Source organism: Marmota marmota, unplaced genomic scaffold (genome assembly GCF_001458135.2).
Source record: "Marmota marmota marmota unplaced genomic scaffold, marMar, whole genome shotgun sequence".
Classification (NCBI taxonomy): Eukaryota; Metazoa; Chordata; class Mammalia; order Rodentia; family Sciuridae; genus Marmota; species Marmota marmota.
In genome coordinates this window covers 4,121,346-4,129,447 of record NW_025999897.1, presented here as the reverse complement: position 1 = coordinate 4,129,447, position 8,102 = coordinate 4,121,346, and the positions used below count along the sequence as shown (strand labels likewise).

Here is an 8,102-nt window from a genome sequence, read left to right as displayed (position 1 = left end):
CTCCTCCTCCCCCCCTTTCCTCCATCCTCCTCCTCTCACCCCGACCCTCATGTTATGGAGGCAGAGAAAGGGTCAAGCCGCACTGGGTGTGATTCCCCTCCTTGATTGAGTCCTCTAGTATCGTCTTCCTTAGCCCAACAAACAGCCTGTCGGCCCAAGGGGTGAGTGGCAGGGAGGGCTGAACCTCAGAGCCCCAGAGGCAGGTAGAGGGGTTCCTTCTCTAGCCCAGCCGCTGGACCTGGTGATTAATGGCAATTAAGTTGCTTCTGGAGTAGAGGTGAGGTGTGCAGGGAGGGAATTCGCTGCTGGATACGCTGTTGCTGTCGAGGGAGGAGAAGGGATGGGGCAGGTGCAAGCTGTCGGTCACCTGCAGCTCAATTTGTGGTCAAGAGCTTTGTGCCGGACAGGGAGGCTTAAAAGGGCTGTAGGAGCCGGCACCAGGGTGCATAGCCTGGAATCCCAGGTACTCAGGAGGCCGGGGCAGGAGGACGGCAAGTTTGAGGTCAGCCTGGCAACTTCGTAAGACCCCCGCCTCAAAATAAAAAGGGCTGGGGAGATAGTTCGGTCGCAGAGCACCTCTGGCTTTAATTCCCAGTTCAGCAGAAAAACAGAAACAGAAGGCTGTGAGGATCTCTCTTTAAGAAAAAGTTTCACTGCCTTTTTTATTCATGTATGTATTTATTTTTAAACTTAAATGGTGGATGGAAAAACAAAACCAGAGTAGCAAGACATGTGACCTCCCAATCAGACATCAGCAAAAGGGACTCAAGGGGTTTTTATTCTTCCTCTTCTCCAGGATACCAGACCCAATCTATCTGGCCCATCCTGCTGCGTCCGATGGCGTGGATCCCACCCCTCTCAGGCTGGGCTCTGTAAGTGCTTCATCATTACCAGGAACCTGGGAAACAAGGACTAATATGATCGCCCCCTTTTACAGACGAGAAAACCGAGGCTTCCTGAAGTCGAATTATTGGTGGGCAATCATGTGGCTCAAGAATGCCAGGGCGTGGATGGAAGCCAGGCTGCTGGATTCAGCATCCTTACCCGCTGGATAATACTGTTTCTAAGAGGGGCCACTGGCCTAAAGGACAGGACAGCCAGCCGTTGCCTGCAACTCTGGGATGTGTTCGTCCATCAGGAGGCCAAGAGGCGGCGTTGAAGTGGCCGGCCCCACAGAGAACCCAGGCGGCCTCACCTTCCGCCATGGGCCGGAGCCCCCAAGGCCCTTGGGAAAGTTCTTCCGTCCCAGGGCTCCAGGTTCCCCTTGGCTGCAGAACCTTGGCCTGTTTTCTTCGGGAGAGCAGTAAAGGTGAGCGGCAGCCAGTGGGGGTGCCGAGGAAGTGCGCGCCCCCCTTTCAGGCCAGGCTAGCCGAGTCCGGTGCGCAGGCAGGTGAGGCATTGATTTCCTCGCTCCTCTAGAGAGCCCTGCTACAGTTCCAGGGATAAAAGGGAAGGAAGAAAGACGGAATTGAATGGTCCAGGTTGAAAGGAAACTTTTGAACCGGGTTAGAAGACTCAAGTCGGGGGGGGGGGGTTGGCTTCTAGTGTGAAGTGCCCGGCCTTGTTTAGCTGTGGTTGAGAGGGACAGGACGGGGAGGTTGGATAATTACCACTCCTTCCAAACGCTGAGAGGAAGCCACCGGCTCCTTTTTTGTTCCTTGCTGCCTGTCTTGGCTGTTCTGCAAGCCTGACTTGGATTGTCTCAAAAGCGTTTAGCTTCTGTAACGTCGAGCTCCACACCAGCCGCCCTCGGATTTCCACCGAGGCCGAGGCTCTGGGCTCACAGAAAACTCGGCTCGAAATCTTTTGAGAGGGCCTGACAATACCAGGACAGGTGGGTGACAGGGGAGCCACACTAGCTGGGTGGTGGCAAAGCATTTCCTCCTCTGAGACCCAGAGGAACCCGGTTGGATTGTCTCGCAGTAGAGTCCCGTCAAGAGGTCATCAGTCTGTCAGGAGAGGTAATTCGTCTCCAGGAAAAAAAGAAAGTAGAAAGAAATGGGGAGATTGCTAAATAGGAAGCACCGGTTCACACCCACAAGCCCTCCTCGGGCATCTGACATGGGCCGGGAAGTGCAATGAACCAAGTCCACTTTAGCCATTTTCACGTCAACCTCAAGAAACACTCTTAGCAAAGGAAAAAAAGAGAAGAATCAAATGGGAACACGGGAACACTGTGTTCCCTTTTTCAGGTCAAAGGACTGAAGGTTTGGAAAGGGCTTAGGGAAGAAAAAGAGAATTCATTGTGTGGAATGTTGCAACTCCTGATGAGAGCCGCTCTGACGCACCGCGAGACCTCTCTGCAAGAGATCTTCCAGGTCGCTGGAAGAGTCCAGATAAAAATTGTTCCTGCATAGGAAACACAAAGCAGGTCCGAGTTAGCATTAGCCTTCCCAACACCCCAGAGAGGTGCCTGTCATCATCCCCCGCTGCTGGTGAGGAAGCCCAACCGTGCAGGGGCCTGCCCATCACGGGAATGCAGCCTCCCGCACCCGCATCCCTGCTCTTTAGCAGTCTGGGAGGTGGGGGAGTGGACTCTGTGCTCACATTTACACAGCCTCACGTTCTTTGTGAATCCTGAATTCATTGACATTCTTCCAGCATCCTCTGAAGCTTGTGGTGTATGCAGAAGAGTGAGGCGTAGGCATGTAGGAGGGGAAATGCTCCCTTGGGTTAAAAAAGAGTGGACAGAGAAGAGTTGGAGTCGTGTGCTTAAAGCAGGGCCATCTTGATCATCAGGGTGCCCAGCAAGCACCCCTTCCCCGCTCCTACTGTGAACTCCTCTCTCAGCGCCTGACATCAATGGTGGTAAGTGTAGAGACCAGGGCAGCTCCCTCCCGCGGGTGTGTCTTACACATAGATCCTGAAACTGCTGCAAGGCCCAGAAAGCTCCCAACTCTGCCCTGCAACCCCACAGCAGCACCTTTTTTGAAGAGGTACAACGACCGTTCCAGGAACCCTCTGACCTCTCAGAAGGTGTTTTCAGAAGGTATCATCCTTGCACGCAATTTAATATCTTTAGTGCCGGAGGAGAGAAATGCAGAGAGGGTGGTCTTTGGGGAGTGGGTGTGGTACCCACAAAAGCATTTTATAAGTCTGTAAGTCATGACACAGTCATTAAAGAGATCAAAACTGTCATCCTGCAAGGGAAAAGGAATACAGTAGGTTAACATAATTTTTCAGAATAATGAACATTTTTTTCAATGGGTGTTGTTTCCCCTCCCCATCTGGACTCCGCAGATAATTTTAATAAGGCCAGGGGGCATATTATTGAAGAATGAGCAAGGATAAGCAGGAGAGTATGACTTGAAACATAGAATTGACTCATTTTCAAGGTGAAAACATGTATAATATCCTCGTTCTTGCTCTACCTTCATCCTCATCTCTCCTTGCTTCTTCCTTGCTGAAAAATTATTCACGGGCAAAATAAAAAAAGAGCGAATGCTCTCAAAATCACAACTCAACCATTGCCAGAAGAATTCACAATTGCCATGGCCGTCACCAAGACATCAGTATCTGTAGTTTATGGCCAGCTCAGCACTCTCAGAGAGAGAGAGAGAGCCCCAAATGCACCCCAACTCAAGCTGAGACCAAGATGGTGAACTCTTATGGTCCCTTCCATTACATCTCCATCGTTATGACCTGGATGTGAAGTGTCCCCCAAAAGCTCACGGGTGAGACAATGCAAGAAGCTACAGAGAAGAAACGATTGGGTCACAAGAGCCTTAATCCAATCTGCGAATCAGTCACCTGATGGGATTAACTGGGTGGTGGCTGGAGGCAGGTGGGGTGTGGCTGGAGGAGGTGGTTAATTGGGGGCATGGCTTTGGGGTATATATTTGTACCTGGCGAGTGGCATCTCTCTCATGTTCTTCCTGAACATCGTGCAAGCTGCTCCCCTCTGCCACATTCTTCCACCAGGATGTTCTGCCTCACCTTAAGCCCTAGGAATGGAAACACGGAGACCTCTAAAACGGTGAGCCCCGTAATGAACCTTTCCTCCTCCACAGTTGTTCTGGTTGGGTCTTTCAGTCGCAGCAGTGAAAAAACTGGCTAAAACCATCATCGATAACATTAAACATCCATTTTATTATAAATAAAAAAGTCACTTGGGTCACTTTGATAGTTAGTCCTTCTGAGAATGCTTTCTCTGGACCAGTTACACTCCAAGTATGGTCCCCAAATGGACATTGGTCCATGAATCGACTTGACGTGGCCAGGACATCCTGTGATCATGCAGGGCACGTAGAACCTTCTGGATCTGTCCAGCTCCCGCGGTAAGCCACATCGGTGATAGCTACAAACTAGTGGATTTGTAGTAAAGCCACTTATTGGTCTACGGTGGACTAAAAATTAACCCAACACACAGCAAAAATAAAAAGACAAAATAACCAGAGAGAATGTGAGAGGACCCCCTCATACACACACAGCCTGAGTTGGTCTGGTACCTCTCAACACTTACCCTCCGCAGGGTCGAGTACCTTGCTGCCAGACACTTGAGTATTGAGAACCCCCTGGGTTGATCGTGCCCTTCAAGCTGGGAGGGAAGCGTTTGGGAGCGAACTGGATCTGGCATGGAGAAGGACGTGACTCTTTTCCCGGAGGTTTCCGGGACAGTCAATAGAAGTCTCCAATCCTCCAGTAGCATGTGGAGCCCCAACTTTTCACTTCCAGAAATTCCAACACAAGACTCAAGCCCCGCCCCCCTTATGATCTTTCAGATCCCGGAGAAGACTGAGCCCGTTCCTTTGTCATTAAGTGACTCAAGAATAACCTAGAAGAGGTGTGCTCGGCCAGGACAAGAATCACAGATGCTTCTGATGACAGTGATGTGGTGACTTTGAGCACCAGAGGTTCTTCCTGACCGCCCCCCCCCTTAATTCAAGGATTGCCTTGATCATTTCCTAAGTGTGCAAAAGTGAGTTTGTGCCCATACGGTCATTCCAGGACCTGCCGCAGAGGGTCTCCAGAAATGTTCAATGGCAAGACACGCAGAACCCAACCCCATTCTCCAATCACCTGCCAATCTCCCTTTTCCAATTCCGGCTCTTCTAATAGCCAAGTCGGAATCAAACCTCCAAGAGAAAAATACTCCAAACCGCAACCCAAGAACAGTGTTTCTGTAATTAAGAAAAGATTTTTGATCCTGAAGACAACCCAAGGCGTGTTAATTGCATGGGGGAGCAGACCGAAGCAGGCGGACCGCTTGAAACATCCCGTTATTTTTAAGATGTGTGGATTTCTAAGAAAATGTTCCCGCTGTGAGCATCTAAAATTTGTGCTTGGTGTAAATTGATAGTGATGTCAGAGTGGGGAGAACCTTTCTTTGCCAGGGCGTTCCATATCGCTTTCCTCTTCACACTTTTTGGTAATCACAGAGGAGCAGCGAAGCACCCCTTGGCGTTGAGTTTTAGGCAAAACTCAAGAATCGTCTTATAGGAATCAGTCTGGGTATAGTTCTGCCCGGGAGTGGGACTGGCCCAGACTCCATAGCTCAGGGCTCTTCAAACTTTGAGCTTCAAGGATAACTAACTGAACTAAGGACAAGTCTATGGACTGATCACAGGAGCTCAAGTAAAAATGCTTTTCCTAAATGGCCTTGAACTTGAGTTTTGCCCCAACCCCTTCCTTGAATCACTGACCAACAGATCTCCTCCCCCTCCCTCTTCCCTCTCTTCCCTCTCTCTCCTTTCTCCCTCCCTCACACCATCCCTCACTTATTTTTCTATCTCACCTTCCTGTCTCCCTCCCTTCTCTCCCCACTTTTCTTTCCTTCACTCCTCCTCTCCTTACTTAAAAAGAAAAAAAAATTTGTAGGTGTGTGGGCAAAAAACTCTTTCCCCCAAATCTGTTCCATGCAGTACTTATTCATTAACTCCAAACTGCGAAAACAAAGGAACACTAAAAGCTAATAATCGTTTCTTATTTTGAAGGCAATAAAACATTTTGATAGAACATAACTTAGTAAAATTAGTGAAAATGTTAAACTTGCCCCCCCACTAGCTCTTGCCTTTGAAAAGTTGTTCCGTGTGAGTTTCTTTAAAATCTCAGAAGCATTAAATCCTCATTAATAGAAACCCAGTGTATTTATGGTGTCAAAATATGTTTCAGAAAAGCCAAAAGCAACCGTTACACAAGTTGCCTCATTATCAATAATCTAGCATTATGCCTTTTATGTGTCATTTCTTTACACAATATAGTATCATTGATGACTTTTAGCGAATACATCATGGCAAAGGATTACTCTCATCAGAGGCAGCCTTTGAAAAGGATATGCTAATTTCCAGGGAGCAAGAAAACATCAAAACAGTGCCAGCAAATAGCCAAGGGACTTTTATGTCTTAATATCCCTCAGAAGTGCTTTATCTCCTGGTGCAACGTGTATCGTAGTATAAACAGGAAATGGAACAGCCTCACCATCAAAGAAGCGCCAGGCCATGGCTGTAATTTCAGATCAGGTTTAATAAAGGTTATCTACAGTGGGCTAATCAAACAAAAGAGTGCATGTTTTAAAAAGCCATTTGATAATTTCCGTTTAAGGTGCCCTATCAAAGAGATCCCAGTGATGTCTCCTGCCGAATCCCAGCACCTCCTTCCCACGGGACTCTCTCGGGACTCTCCTTGGTTGCAAGCCTGTTTGGATGTCCTAATTTTTAGGCAATCATCGTTTTGAGGTGACTGGCCTAGCTGAAGTTGGCTTACTTTAGTACAGATCTTGATCTGAATACACACACACACACACACATAAAAAATCAAAGAGTATGCATGCCCAGAGATCCAGATCCACAGCTAGAAAGCAAGTCATAAGCCCTTTACCTGACCTGGGGGAGCAGGGTTGGGGGCAGCACCTGTGTCCTCTGTAGCGTAGATGGAATTTAAGATAGCATCATGACTTGAACTTGAGAGCATCCCCCCCCCCCCCCCAAAAAAAAACTTATCATTAAGTAGTATTTGAGGTTCTGATTTGGGCACCAAAAATTGCTTAGTATTTCTGTATTGGCAAACAAATCCAGTCTTCTCTCTGTTTCCTGCTCCATGTGGAACATAAATGCCCCTGAGAGTCTATGGCATGGAGCTGCAGATAGATAGGAGACAAATGCTTCAACATCAGCTCCAGTGCTATGAGTAGCCTGCAAGGGTGACCCCATGCCACAGCCACACTGGCCCTGCCCCTGCCTCCCCGGCCCAGCCCCACTCTGCCCCACTTCCCCGCTGGGCCAGGGCTCCCCACATTTGCAAGTCAAACGTCTCCATTCAGTTCCTCTCAGCTGATGACCAGGGAGCTGCTGGGACAGATGGTGCCGGGACCTGTCAAGCAGCTGCCTCTCCAATTCGCCAAAGGAGGGGGCATCAGGAGGGGAAGGTCATCTGCCAGAAATCAGGGTCTGGCACAGCCGGGGTCCAAAGGAGTCACTGTGCCACCTCCTCCCTTGGAGGCATCTCCAACAAAATTCCCCGGCCAGGCTTCTGCATTTACTCTTTTCTTTGGAGGAGGGGAGGGGACGGCAGATGATGGCGGAGGACACCCACAGTTTTTGGTGGTCGCTCATATCCCTGCTCTCAGCCCCCCTCCACAGACAGAGGCCTTCCTGCTGTTCCCCAGGTGTCACTCCCTGCCCCGCCGCCCCAGACCCCAGGGAGGGGACCCTCTGGCACCTGGCCGGCAGCCCATCCATCTCAGCCTGCAGGCGGGGCCCCTCCCCCAGCTGTTGCCATGACAGGCTGCTGGGCCCTGGGGATCCAGGCGGCCCAGACACTGGTGGCCAGGGCAGGGAGGGTCAGAGCCGGGGCTGGGGCAGTGCCATATGCCAGGGCCCGCGGCTCAGGGCTGAATCCGCCAGCAGTCGCCCACCAAGAGCCCTCCAGTCATTGTGGAGGCAGCTGGGGGGCGGGGGCAGGTTTTGCTTTGTAGAGAGATGGTCTGTCTTTTTCATCTCTTCTCCGGCCCTCGGCCCCCAACAGAGGCCTAACTATGCCCAGCCCAGGCACACCACATGGCCACAGGCGGGGCCTATGTGACAGTCATGTCGATGGAGCAGGGGTCGCAGAGCTCAGCAAGCCGCTCCAGGCCCAGATCCTACGCCCCCCCACCCCCACCCCTC

General features: G+C 50.4%; 1 long non-coding RNA gene across 2 annotated transcripts in view; it reads right to left on the bottom strand.

Moving 5' to 3' along the window:
• Positions 1-45: 45 nt before the first annotated feature.
• LOC125615088 overlaps positions 46-8,102 on the bottom strand; it is a 31,072-nt gene continuing 23,015 nt past the window's right edge. The window contains exons 3-6 of one of the 2 annotated variants that reach the window (XR_007345645.1): positions 3,846-3,944; positions 2,924-3,140; positions 2,548-2,667; positions 46-2,349 (exon numbers count right to left, since the gene is read on the bottom strand). This is a non-coding gene — a long non-coding RNA (uncharacterized LOC125615088). Of the gene's footprint in view, positions 2,350-2,547; positions 3,141-3,845; positions 3,945-8,102 lie in introns of both variants that reach the window. The other variant, XR_007345644.1, reaches the window with a different exon arrangement.